General features: G+C 48.5%; 1 pseudogene; it reads left to right on the top strand.

Moving 5' to 3' along the window:
• Window positions 1–2,056: 2,056 nt before the first annotated feature.
• The window catches only part of LOC123101811 (berberine bridge enzyme-like Cyn d 4), a 17,042-nt pseudogene continuing 4,671 nt past the window's right edge, over window positions 2,057–14,427 (top strand).

Genomic DNA, 14,427 nt, shown 5'->3' on the forward strand with positions numbered 1-14,427 from the left:
AGATGGAGGTTACCAGAAGCATAGTCTTCCACAGGATTAGCTATCCCCCTCTTATTCTGGCATTCTGCAGTTCAGTCCACCGATATGGCCCTTTACACATTTACCCATGCATATGTAGTGTAGCTCCTTGCTTGCGAGTACTTTGGATGAGTACTCACGGTTGCTTTCTCCCTCTTTTCCCCCTTTCCCTTCTACCTGGTTGTCGCAACCAGACGTTGGAGCCCAGAAGCCAGACGCCACCGTCGACGATGACTACTACCACTCGGGAGGAGCCAACTACTACGTGCAGCCCGCTGACGGCGACCAGGAGTAGTTAGGAGGATCCCAGGCAGAAGGTTTGCGCCTCTTTCGATCTGTATCCCAGTTTGTGCTAGCCTTCTTAAGGCAAACTTGTTTAACTTATATCTGTACTCAGATATTGTTGCTTCCGCTGACTCGTCTATGATCGAGCTCTTGTATTCGAGCCCTCGAGGCCCCTGGCTTGTAATATGATGCTTGCATGACTTATTTTATTTGTAGAGTTGTGTTGTGATATCTTCACGTGAGTCCCTGATCTTGATCGTACGCATTTGTGTGTATGATTAGTGTACGATTGAATCGGGGGCGTCACAATAATGGTGGGAGTTTTGCAAATAAGAAGTTCCATAAGGAAGAATGAATTGGTCGGATTGGTATTACCACTAAGGAAGAAAGAAAATAAAATGTATACTAAAGCAAAATCAGGCAATTGAAATTTTCTATGAATTATACATTGGTATTACCCTTTAAAAGGAAGAAAATAATACAAAAAAACTTTAAAAAATAATAGCACATAACTTTAAGAACTAGAAAATGAAGTTATTTTCTAAGGAATAATGAATTAATGGCAATGATATTACTCTTGAGAAGAAAAACAAAATGAAAAAAAATTAAAGGATGAACGAATTAGTGGCACTGGTATTACCTTTAAAAGGAGAAAACAAAATTTAAAATAAACCAATTAATGAGAAAATTTACACACAAATTGCATATTTTATAACATGTAATAAATAAGCATCACACGAAAAATGAAACAAAAAACATCACACAACTTTGCACTTTAATTGCACTACTTTTTATGCAAAGAATGGTCATATAATAGTGCAGTTTTCACATATATTGTATAGTATTTAGGTGTACATTTACACTCACCCAAGATCCAAAAAATATCCACAAAAAGAAAACCAAAAATCAACTAATAAAGAAAAGCAAAAGACCAAAAGAAAAACACATAGAAACAGAAAATAGAAAAATAGAGCGAGAGAGAGGAGGACTGAGGAGTCAGATGGACTGACCCAAAATACAGGTCAATCAAAACATTTCAGCCCAAAACAAGACACACCACACAACAGAAAAAAGAGAGCACGGACATAAAATCGACTGGCCCAAATTCAATTTTCATACGACTTACGTGTAGCTAAAGTGTTATATATTATATGAAAAAATATCGGCGATATAATAATGATGTGATATCATAGCAATTTTGGGTCTACCCAACACCAATGTGTACTCATTATTGTGGACATCGTTGTTACTTTAACAATGGTCATGATAAGATTAACAAGATCATCATAAATACATGAGCTAGTCCTAGATATATGACTATGGACCCATTTGATGTTTATGTTTTTCACACATGTAATTGAGTTTTTCTCTGAATTTCATAATCAATAACAAATGCAATTATAGCATAGAAAAATAAAATTAGTTATGAACATGAAATAGCATAATACTCGCTCTGTAAACAAATGTAAGACATTTTAGGTCACTACTTCAGTGACATAAAACGTTTTACATTTATTTTACAGTGGGAGTAATATTTTGTTATTGTATCTGGAGTATATTTTTAACGCTTGGGCAGAGGGCGAATAGCTACTTTTAGAGCAGAAAATCCAAAAGTATGCACACTACACGCCTATGCTGGGATCGGATCAACGTTGTTTGTGCTGCGGCAACGTTGTTTGAGTCTCTCGGCCTGGTTGTCGCCTTTGTTGGTGCAGCGCCGCGTTCTCCCCGCCGAGAGACTCTTGGCGCGGCAATGGCGGAATTGCAACTTTTGCTCTCTGTGCATCTCATGATCGAGTGCACTTGGTCCTGTCCAATCAGCTGCCGCTTGCGGCGGGCAGCTTTGTGATCGCTGGCTTCGATCCGGGGGAGTGGGACGCGTCGGCCTCCATTGCTGACTGGATTGGTGGTCTGTCTAACAAGCCAGTGTGCAGAAAACGTGCTCAATCGCTGGCGATCATTACCGTCTGCTGGATTTGGCGCGAGATGAACGCGCCCATTTTTTTAAAAAACACAAGGAGCGTTCAGCGTAGCCGTACGGAGCTGGTGGTGGCTTTTGATCGTCGGCGGAGTCTCTTTTTTGTTTTCTTTTTGGTTTTTTTGGCATTGTGAACACTTTTTTGGCATCCTCGCCCATCTTCTTAATCCAAATACGCAGCTGCCAGCGAGCTGTACGCCAAGACTGTACCCAGCGAGCTGGTGTACACGCAGACCTCCAGCAGCTTCACCGACGTGCTGGTCTCCTCCATCAGGAACGGCAAGTTCTTCACCAACGCCACGGCGAGGCCGCTCTGCATCGTCACGCCCCGAGACGCCTCCCACGTCCAGGCCGCCGTGCTCTGCGGCCGCGGCCAGGGCGTGCGCCTACGCGTGCGCAGCGGCGGGCACGACTACGAGGGCCTGTCCTACCGTTCGGCGCGGCCTTCTTCCGAGGCGTTCGCGGTGGTCGACCTCGGCGCCAACCTCCGGGCCGTGCGCGTCAACCGGCTCCAGTCCACGGCCTGGGTCGACTCGGGCGCCACCATCGGGGAGCTCTACTACGCCATCGCCAAGAACGACTCCCGGCTCGCGTTCCCGGCCGGCGAGTGCCCGACCATCGGCGTGGGCGGCCACTTGAGCGGCGGCGGCGTCGGCATGATGATGCGCAAGCACGGCCTCTCCAGCGACAAGGTGCTCGACGCCACGCTGGTCAACGCCGACGGCGAGCTCCTGGACAGGGCGGCGGCGGCGGCGGCAACTTCGGCATCGTGCTCTCGTGGAAGGTCCAGCTCGTGCAGGTCCCGTCGACGGTGGTGGCGTTCAACATCGCCAAGACGGTGTAGCAGGGCGCCGTGGACGTCCTCACCAGATGGCAGGACGTGGCGCCGTGTCTACCCAGCGACATCACCCTAAGGGCGATCGTGCGAGGGCGGCAGGCCATGTTCCAGGCCCTGTACCTCGGCGGGTGCGGCTCGCTGGTGGCCATGATGGACGACCAGTTCCCGGAGCTGGGCATGACGAGCGCCGACTGCCAGCCGATGAGCTGGGCGCAGTCGGCGGCCACGCCGTTCCTGAGCTTCGGCAGGAACGGCACGCTGGAGGAGGCGCTCCTGAACAGGACCACCGGGCTGAGCAGGTCCTGCTGAAATCTGAGATGGGCTTTAGGCCCATATTGCAATTTCTGAAAAATCTCTAAGGACCCATGTGGGTTATATGGCACTAGGTGTGGTGGGAAGTTTAGTCCCACCCCGGAAGTGGAAGGAGAGTTGGAGTGATTTATAAGGGTTTCTCTTCTACATGCTATTGGAGCTTGAGAAGAGAAGAGGCCCTCGCGCACTCCTCCTCCGCCGCCCGCCCCGCCTCGCCTCAGGTCTCCGAAACCACGCCCTTCTGGTAGATTTGTCTACTGTTTGCTTAGTACGTGCATGTTTAGATCAGAGTCAGTACGTCATCAACTTAGTCAATGCCATGCTAGTGATTTACTCATGGATTAATTTAATCGAGAAATTGCCTATTTACTCAACAATCCAAAAACCTATTATGTGTAGGAATTTCTCGGCAAGTGGCTTTGCCGCTGCACTGAAACCGGATAAGTTTACCGGTACATACTTCAAGCGTTGGCAGACTAAGACCACGTTATGGCTCACGGCTATAAACGTGTTCTGGGTCACCGGTGTCTCCACGGGAATGATTGCTCCTGAACAGGAGAAGGCGTTCAAGGAGGCTACCGTTGTGTTTCTCGGAGCAGTTCTTAGCGTGATCGGAGATAAACTGGTCGACGCATATTTACATGTGCATGTCGCCAAGGACTTGTGGGAGGCGCTCGAATCTAAATTCGGGGCCGCCGATGCAGGGAGCGAGATGTATATTATAGAGCAGTTCCACGATTACAAGATGGTTGAAAACCGTCCTGTATTGGAGCAGGCTCATGAGATAATATGCATTGTTAAGGAATTTGAGCTTCTCAAGTGCGAGTTACCGGGCAAGTTTGTCGCGGGCTGCATAATCGCTAAGCTCCCTAATTCCTGGAGGAACTTTGCCACCACTCTGAAACATCAGAGGCGTGAATTCTCTGTGAAGGATGTCATTGGCCATCTGAGTGTTGAGCAGAATTCGAGGGCAAAAGACTCGCACGGAAAAGGGGCCGAAGGGACTTCTGTTGCCAACATGGTGAACCAGAAGAACTTCAACTCCCACAAGCCCAATGGAAAGAACGGTGTCCAACACAATACCGACTTTAAGAAGAAGGGTAAGAAGACCTTCAAGAAGAACAAGAAGGACGAGGGCTGCTTTACTTGTGGTTCGGTTGAACATTGGGCCAACAAGTGCCCAAACAAGTACAAGAAGTCAGGACAGGACTCCAAGTCTGTCAACATGATTGTGGGCAACAATGAGAATGGTGCATCTGGGTACGGTAATTTATTTACTGTTTTTTCAGTGTTTCAACCCAACGATTGGTGGGTGGACACAGGTGCAGGTGTTCATGTGTGTGCTGACATTTCATTGTTCACTTCTTACCAGGTCACAGGTCACGGGTCCGTATTGATGGGGAATGGCGCGAGTGCTTCTGTTCATGGTGTTGGCACGGTCGATCTGAAGTTTACTTCGGGAAGGATCGTGCAGCTGAAGAACGTGCAGCATGTCCCTGCCATCAAGAAGAACCTCGTTAGTGGCTCCCTTCTATGTAGAGAAGGGTTTAAGTTGGTTTTCGAGTCTAATAAATTAGTTGTTACAAAATATGGACTCTTTGTTGGAAAAGGTTATGAGAGCGGAGGGATGTTCCGCCTTTCCCTCGCAGATTTTTATAATAAAGTCGTGAACCATATTCATTCGAATGTTAATGAATCTGAAGTTTGGCATTCACGTCTTTGTCACATTAGTTTTGGTGTTATGACGCGGCTAGCCAAGTTGGATTTAATCCCGAGTTTCACTTTAGCCAAAGGTTCTAAGTGCCTTTCATGTGTGCAAGCTAAGCAACCTCGCAAGCCTCATAAGAACGTGGAGGAGAGACACCTGGCACCATTAGAACTCATACATTCTGATCTTTGTGAGATGAATGGTGTGTTGACTAAAGGTGGAAAGAGATACTTCATGACATTGATAGATGATTCCACTAGATATTGCTATGTGTATCTGTTAAATACTAAAGATGAGGCTCTACACTACTTTAAAATCTATAAGGCAGAAGTTGAAAATCAACTTGAAAAGAAAATTAAACGAGTCCGGTCAGATCGTGGTGGAGAGTACTTCTCGAGTGAGTTTGATTCCTTCTGTGCGGAACACGGCATTATTCATGAGAGGACGCCTCCCTATTCACCCCAGTCAAACGGGGTTGCCGAGGGGAAAAACCGTACTCTAACTGATTTGGTTAACGCCATGTTAGATACATCGGGTTTATCCAAGGCATGGTGGGGGGAGGCTATATTGACGGCATGTCATGTCCTGAATAAAGTTCCGACAAAGGATAGTGAGATTACTCCCTATGAGAAATGGGCAAAGAGAAGGACGACACTCTCGTACTTGCGCACTTGGGGCTGTTTGGCGAAAGTCAACGTGCCGATCCCCAAAAAGCGTAAGTTTGGACATAAGACCGTGGACTGCATTAATTTGGGCTACGCTAAGAACAGCGTTGGCTATAGATTTCTAGTAGTGAAATCTGAGGTACCTGACCAGAAGATCGGTACAATTATGGAGTCTAAGGATGCTACATTCTTTGAGGATATTTTTCCTATGAGAGATATGCAAAGCACTTCTAGACAGGAATCTGAGGAGACTCCTGAACCTGCCATCCCTATGGAATATTATGAACAAACACATGATGAAAATCCCGAGGAGGATGACGAGGAAACCCTTGGTAGGGGCAAGAGACAAAGGACTGCAAAGACCTTTGGTGATGATTTCTTCGTGTACCTCGTGGATGATACTCCCACTTCTATTTCAGAAGCGTATGCCTCTCCAGAAGCTGACTACTGGAAGGATGCGGTCCGTAGCGAGATGGATTCCATCATGGCTAATGGGACATGGGAGATCACCGACCGTCCCTATGGTTGCAAACCACTGGGATGTAAGTGGGTGTTCAAAAAGAAGCTTAGGCCCGATGGTACGATTGAAAAGTACAAGGCTAGGCTTGTGGCCAAGGGCTATGATCAGCAAGAAGAGGAAGATTTCTTTGATACTTATTCACCTGTGGCTAGACTGACCACCATTCGAGTATTACTCTCGTTGGCGGCCTCACATGGTCTTCTCGTCCATCAGATGGATGTTAAGACGGCTTTTCTAAATGGAGAGCTAAAGGAGGAAATCTACATGCAACAGCCTGATGGCTTTGTGATAGATGGTCAGGAAAGAAAGGTGTGTAGGTTGATAAAATCTTTATATGGCCTGAAACAAGCACCTAAGCAATGGCATGATAAGTTTAATACAACTTTGACATCTGTTGGTTTCGTTGTTAATGAGGCTGACAAATGTGTATACTATCGCCATGGTGGGGGCGAAGGAGTTATACTGTGCTTGTATGTTGATGACATACTGATATTCGGAACAAACCTCAAAGTCATTGAGGAGGTCAAATCGTTTCTATCTCAGAACTTTGAGATGAAAGACCTTGGTGTGGCTGATGTTATCTTGAACATCAAGCTACTGAGAGATAATGAGGGTGGGATCACACTTCTGCAATCCCATTACGTTGAGAAGGTGTTGAGTCGTTTTGGATATTCGGACTGCACACCATCTCAAACACCATATGATCCTAGCGTATTGATTCGAAAGTCCAAAGGCATTGCTAAAGATCAATTGAGATACTCTCAAATCATTGGTTCACTGATGTACCTAGCAAGCGCAACGAGGCCTGACATCGCGTTTGCTATGAGCAAACTGAGCCGGTTTGTTTCCAAACCGGGTGATGTACATTGGCATGCTGTTGAGAGAGTTATGCGCTATCTGAAAGGTACTATGAACTATGGACTTCACTATACCGGATACCCGTCGGTACTTGAAGGGTATAGTGATGCGAATTGGATCTCTGATGCTGATGAGATGAAGGCCACAACTGGGTATATGTTTACTCTTGGAGGTGGCGCTGTTTCCTGGAAGTCTTGCAAGCAAACGATCTTAACGAGATCGACAATGGAAGCAGAATTAACGGCATTAGACACATCTGGTGTTGAAGCGAGATGGCTTCGAGATCTTTTGATGGACTTGCCATTGGTTGATAAACCGGTTCCGGCTATCCTAATGAACTGTGACAATCAGACTGTCATCACCAAGGTGAAGAGTTCAAAGGACAACATGAAGTCCACCAAACACATAAGAATGAGATTAAAAGTTGTCAGAAAATTAAGAAACTCCGGAGTGATAGCGCTGGACTATGTCCATACAGCTAAGAATCTGGCAGATCCCTTTACAAAAGGGCTATCACGTGTTGTGATAGATAATGCATCGAGGGAGATGGGTATGAGACCCACATGAGTTGCCATGGTGGTAACCCAACCTATATGATCGGAGATCCCGTGAACTAGGACCTGGGAAAACAAGCCAGTGGTGAACTGAGGAGAGTAACTATACTAACCCACTCCGTTGGAGATGCAATACTCTCGATACTGTATGGTAGGATGACTACGGTCTCAATGTGTTCCAAAGCTTATAAAAGCAAGATGCTATCCTACAGAGCGATCTTTGGAGGAACACACCTATATGAGCCCGACTGCTGGTCACAGTCTATGAGATTGGGGTGATCTCTAGTAAGCTCATGAATAGGCCAGGAGTGTGACTTATATGCTCCTCCCGAGGGGTCAGCCTTCGGCAGCCTAGTACTAGTAAGACATGTAGTGAAACTTCTTTACGCCAAACTGACAATTCAAGGCATAGTCCATTGTTCAGTTGTGAAGGAGTGTAGCCACTTGTTCTAGGTGAAGTTCAACCTTAACAGGTCTTTACTGAAACACTGGTATATCGAAACAGCAATTCGAACAGAGGACACAATGGGCCCTCGAGATCTGGTGGGGGATTGCTGAAATCTGAGATGGGCTCTAGGCCCATATTGCAATTTCTGAAAAATCTCTAAGGGCCCATGTGGGTTATATGGCACTAGGTGTGGTGGGAAGTTTAGTCCCACCCCGGAAGTGGAAGGAGAGTTGGAGTGGTTTATAAGGGTTTCTCTTCTACATGCTATTGGAGCTTGAGAAGAGAAGAGGCCCTCGTGCACTCCTCCTCCGCCGCCCGCCTCGCCACGCCACGCCTCGCCTCGTCACGACGCGCCGCGGGTTGCGGGATTGAGCCGAGCCGAGCTCACACCTACGCGCTTATTTTTGCCAGTCACTAACGGAGAGTTTTCTGACAGCTGGGCCACGATCTGAGACGTCGGATCGTGTGCTGTCACGGACTCGGACGTGGGTCGAGCCCACGTCTCTCCACGCGGCTGCGCCTATAAGTATGCGGTGTCTCCTAACCCTAGCCGCCACGAACAGATCACATCTGCTCACGCGCACGCCCACCGTCGTCCCTTTGCTGCTGCTGCCGCCGGTGACTCCATCCCGTCCGCCACGTACACGGTCGACGGGAGAGCAGGTCTCCGAAACCACGCCCTTCTGGTTCCTGTACGGGGTGAGGGGCGAATAGGTTTTTGGGCAGCGATTACGCGACTGCTCGCTTCCGATCGTCTACTTCCTCTACGTCCGCGTCGCCTTCGTCATCACCATGTCCACCGACGCCGACCGTGCCGCCGCCGAGAAAGCTGAAGCCGACAAGAAGGTCGCCGAGGACGCCGCTGCTGCCACCAAAGCCGCGGCCTCTGCGTGGCCTACTGGAGGGTATAACTCGTTTATCCCGCTCCTGATTATTTTCATATTAGCAGTACTAGCAGTATGTGTAGATTTGTCTACTGTTTGCTTAGTACGTGCATGTTTAGATCAGAGTCAGTACGTCATCAACTTAGTCAATGCCATGCTAGTGATTTACTCATGGATTAATTTAATCGAGAAATTGCCTATTTACTCAACAATCCAAAAACCTATTATGTGTAGGAATTTCTCGGCATGTGGCTTTGCCGCTGCACTGAAACCGGATAAGTTTACCGGTACATACTTCAAGCGTTGGCAGACTAAGACCACGTTATGGCTCACGGCTATGAACGTGTTCTGGGTCACCGGTGTCTCCACGGGAACGATTGCTCCTGAACAGGAGAAGGCGTTCAAGGAGGCTACCGTTGTGTTTCTCGGAGCAGTTCTTAGCGTGATCGGAGGTACCTGACCAGAAGATCGGTACAATTATGGAGTCTAAGGATGCTACATTCTTTGAGGATATTTTTCCTATGAGAGGTATGCAAAGCACTTCTAGACAGGAATCTGAGGAGACTCCTGAACCTGCCATCCCTATGGAATATTATGAACAAACACATGATGAAAATCCCGAGGAGGATGACGAGGAAACCCTTGGTAGGGGCAAGAGACAAAGGACTGCAAAGACCTTTGGTGATGATTTCTTCGTGTACCTCGTGGATGATACTCCCACTTCTATTTCAGAAGCGTATGCCTCTCCAGAAGCTGACTACTGGAAGGATGCGGTCCGTAGCGAGATGGATTCCATCATGGCTAACGGGACATGGGAGATCACTGACCGTCCCTATGGTTGCAAACCACTGGGATGTAAGTGGGTGTTCAAAAAGAAGCTTAGGCCCGATGGTACGATTGAAAAGTACAAGGCTAGGCTTGTGGCCAAGGGCTATGACCAGCAAGAAGAGGAAGATTTCTTTGATACTTATTCACCTGTGGCTAGACTGACCACCATTCGAGTATTACTCTCGTTGGCGGCCTCACATGGTCTTCTCGTCCATCAGATGGATGTTAAGACGGCTTTTCTAAATGGAGAGCTAAAGGAGGAAATCTACATGCAACAGCCTGATGGCTTTGTGATAGATGGTTAGGAAAGAAAGGTGTGTAGGTTGATAAAATCTTTATATGGCCTGAAACAAGCACCTAAGCAATGGCATGATAAGTTTAATACAACTCTGACATCTGTTGGTTTCGTTGTTAATGAGGCTGACAAATGTGTATACTATCGCCATGGTGGGGGCGAAGGAGTTATACTGTGCTTGTATGTTGATGACATACCGATATTCGGAACAAACCTCAAAGTCATTGAGGAGGTCAAATCGTTTCTATCTCAGAACTTTGAGATGAAAGACCTTGGTGTGGCTGATGTTATCTTGAACATCAAGCTACTGAGAGATAATGAGAGTGGGATCACACTTCTGCAATCCCATTACGTTGAGAAGGTGTTGAGTCGTTTTGGATATTCGGACTGCACACCATCTCAAACACCATATGATCCTAGCGTATTGATTCGAAAGTCCAAAGGCATGGCTAAAGATCAATTGAGATACTCTCAAATCATTGGTTCACTGATGTACCTAGCGAGCGCAACGAGGCCTGACATCGCGTTTGCTGTGAGCAAACTGAGCCGGTTTGTTTCCAAACCGGGTGATGTACATTGGCATGCTGTTGAGAGAGTTATGCGCTATCTGAAAGGTACTATGAACTATGGACTTCACTATACCGGATACCCGTCGGTACTTGAAGGGTATAGTGATGTGAATTGGATCTCTGATGCTGATGAGATGAAGGCCACAACTGGGTATATGTTTACTCTTGGAGGTGGCGCTGTTTCCTGGAAGTCTTGCAAGCAAACGATCTTAACGAGATCGACAATGGAAGCAGAATTAACGGCATTAGACACATCTGGTGTTGAAGCGAGATGGCTTCGAGATCTTTTGATGGACTTGCCATTGGTTGATAAACCGGTTCCGGCTATCCTTATGAACTGTGACAATCAGACTGTCATCACCAAGGTGAAGAGTTCAAAGGACAACATGAAGTCCACCAAACACATAAGAATGAGATTAAAAGCTGTCAGAAAATTAAGAAACTCCGGAGTGATAGCGTTGGACTATGTCCATACGGCTAAGAATCTGGCAGATCCCTTTACAAAAGGGCTATCACGTGTTGTGATAGATAATGCATCGAGGGAGATGGGTATGAGACCCACATGAGTTGCCACGGTGGTAACCCAACCTATATGATCGGAGATCCCGTGAACTAGGACCTGGGAAAACAAGCCAGTGGTGAACTCAGGAGAGTAACTATACTAATCCACTCCGTTGGAGATGCAATACTCTCGATACTGTATGGTAGGATGACTACGGTCTCAATGTGTTCCAAAGCTTATAAAATCAAGATGCTATCCTACAGAGCGATCTTTGGAGGAACACACCTATATGAGCCCGACTGCTGGTCACAGTCTATGAGATTGGGGTGATCTCTAGTAAGCTCATGAATAGGCCAGGAGTGTGACTTATATGCTCCACCCGAGGGGTCAGCCTTCGGCAGCCTAGTACTAGTAAGACATGTAGTGAAACTTCTTTACGCCAAACTGACAATTCAAGGCATAGTCCATTGTTCAGTTGTGAAGGAGTGTAGCCACTTGTTCTAGGTGAAGTTCAACCTTAACAGGTCTTTACTGAAACACTGGTATATCGAAACAGCAATTGGAACAGAGGACACAATGGGCCCTCGAGATCTGGTGGGGGATTGCTGAAATCTGAGATGGGCTCTAGGCCCATATTGCAATTTCTGAAAAATCTCTAAGGGCCCATGTGGGTTATATGGCACTAGGTGTGGTGGGAAGTTTAGTCCCACCCCGAAAGTGGAAGGAGAGTTGGAGTGGTTTATAAGGGTTTCTCTTCTACATGCTATTGGAGCTTGAGAAGAGAAGAGGCCCTCGCGCACTCCTCCTCCGCCGCCCACCTCGCCACGCCACGCCTCGTCACGACGCGCCGCGGGTTGCGGGATTGAGCCGAGCCGAGCTCACACCTACGCGCTTATTTTTGCCAGTCACTAACAGAGAGTTTTCTGACAGCTGGGCCACGATCTGAGACGTCGGATCGTGGGCTGTCACGGACTCGGACGTGGGTCGAGCCCACGTCTCTCCACGCGGCTGCGCCTATAAGTATGCGGTGTCTCCTAACCCTAGCCGCCACGAACAGATCACATCTGCTCACGCGCACGCCCACCGTCGTTCCTTTGCTGCTGCTGCCGCCGGTGACTCCATCCCATCCGCCACGTACACGGTCGACGGGAGAGCAGGTCTCCGAAACCACGCCCTTCTGGTTCTTGTACGGGGTGAGGGGCGAATAGGTTTTTGGGCAGCGATTACGCGACTGCTCGCTTCCGGTCGTCTACTTCCTCTACGTCCGCGTCGCCTTCGTCATCACCATGTCCACCGACGCCGACCGTGCCGCCGCCGAGAAAGCTGAAGCCGACAAGAAGGTCGCCGAGGACGCCGCTGCTGCCACCAAAGCCGCGGCCTCTGCGTGGCCTACTGGAGGGTATAACTCGTTTATCCCGCTCCTGATTATTTTCATATTAGCAGTACTAGCAGTATGTGTAGATTTGTCTACTGTTTGCTTAGTACGTGCATGTTTAGATCAGAGTCAGTACGTCATCAACTTAGTCAATGCCATGCTAGTGATTTACTCATGGATTAATTTAATCGAGAAATTGCCTATTTACTCAACAGGTCCAACAAGGGCAAGTCGGACTACATCCGGCGCACCATCCCCAAGGCGGCGTGGGAGGACATCTTCCCCTGGTTCGCCAAGGCCGGCGCCGGGTTCATCCTGCTGGAGCCCCACGGCGGGTTCATGAGCGGCGTCCCCTGTTGAAATAAGCCACGGCGTGTGTGGTCGGGCTCGTCGGGCGCAACGGATGCGCGCGGGACGGGCGGGACGCATTGGTGCCATCGGGCTTGTCGAGCTCGTCGGGCGCGTCGGTGACGTGCGGGACGGGCAGGACGTGCGGGACGCAGCAGCGTGGCGTGTGTGTGTTTAGGTTTGGATGGGTCGCCGGTGCGTGCCGCGTCCGTGTTCCGGTTGGTGTTGCGTGCGTGTGTGCGTATGCAACGGGCGAATAGCTGTGGAGAACCTGGGCGTTCCGTTGCGGGGAGTCAGCGTCGTGCGCGTATGGGCGCGTCAAGTGCGCTGACGGGCCAAGCGGATCGTTCGTGGGAGCAACGTCGTGGGCGTATGGGCGCTGGTTGTTAGCCTGGGTATAAAAGGCCCTGATCGTTGTAACCGCATGAGCTGAGCCAACGGGTTGGAACAAAGAAAAAGTAAGCCGTACGTGCGGCTGGGTTCTTTGTGTACTTGTGTTTTGCTCCTTTCTTCTTCTACCTCCGTCCAAAGCTAGTCTAGAGCTGCAACAACATCCCGCCGCCGCGACGCCGTACCCGCACCGAAACGGCGTGCTGTACGTGATGCAGTACATCGTGACGTGGCCGCAGGAGGGCGGGGACGGCGGCACGGCGGAGACAGCATGGATCCAGGGCCTGTACGAGTTGATGGGGCGGCATGTTACGGGTAGAAAAAGGGCCTGTTGTCCCAGTTTGTAAGGGCCTTTTGTCCCGGTTCTGGAATCAGGACTAAAGGGTCGGTACAAATGCCCTGTCCCTTTAGTCCCGGTTCAATCCAGAATCGGGACAGATAGGCCTCCACGTGGCCCGTGCGCGGAGCCCAGGCAGAAGATCCTTTGGTCCCGGTTGGTGGCACCAACCGGGACCAATAGGCATCCACGCGTCAGCATTTCTGTGGTTGGTGTTTTTGTTTTTTTTAAAGGGGGGGGTGTTTGGGGGGTTAATTTAGGTGTTTCATATATTGTGTTAGCTAGCTATAATTAATAGAGAGAAGTGTCCTCTTTTATGTCCGTGCTTGGTCGACGCTACGTACTATACATACGTATAGAGAGGACTAGACACGCTAGCTAGCTAGTAAGCAAACGAAGGAAACAGAAGATCGTCATGAACATATATGCATACAGAGAGAAGTGATATCGACCACATCTCCTTCTCCGAGAGATTGGTCGAACAACAAGTTCACTTATATCTATCCGACACTATCGGCTACATATATACAATAATTATCTCTTACAAATATAATCATACGGACTCAGGGTCCTCATAGAATTCTCCGTCTTCAGGGATCACGTGGTCAAGAAAGAATGCCGCCAATTCCTCTTGAATTGCTCGCATGCGAGCTGGTGCTAGGAGTTCATCCCGCTTCCGAAACATCTAATTTAAAAAAGGGGGTCGATACATATA

This window comes from Triticum aestivum, chromosome 5A (assembly GCF_018294505.1).
Source record: "Triticum aestivum cultivar Chinese Spring chromosome 5A, IWGSC CS RefSeq v2.1, whole genome shotgun sequence".
Lineage (NCBI taxonomy): Eukaryota > Viridiplantae > Streptophyta > Magnoliopsida > Poales > Poaceae > Triticum > Triticum aestivum.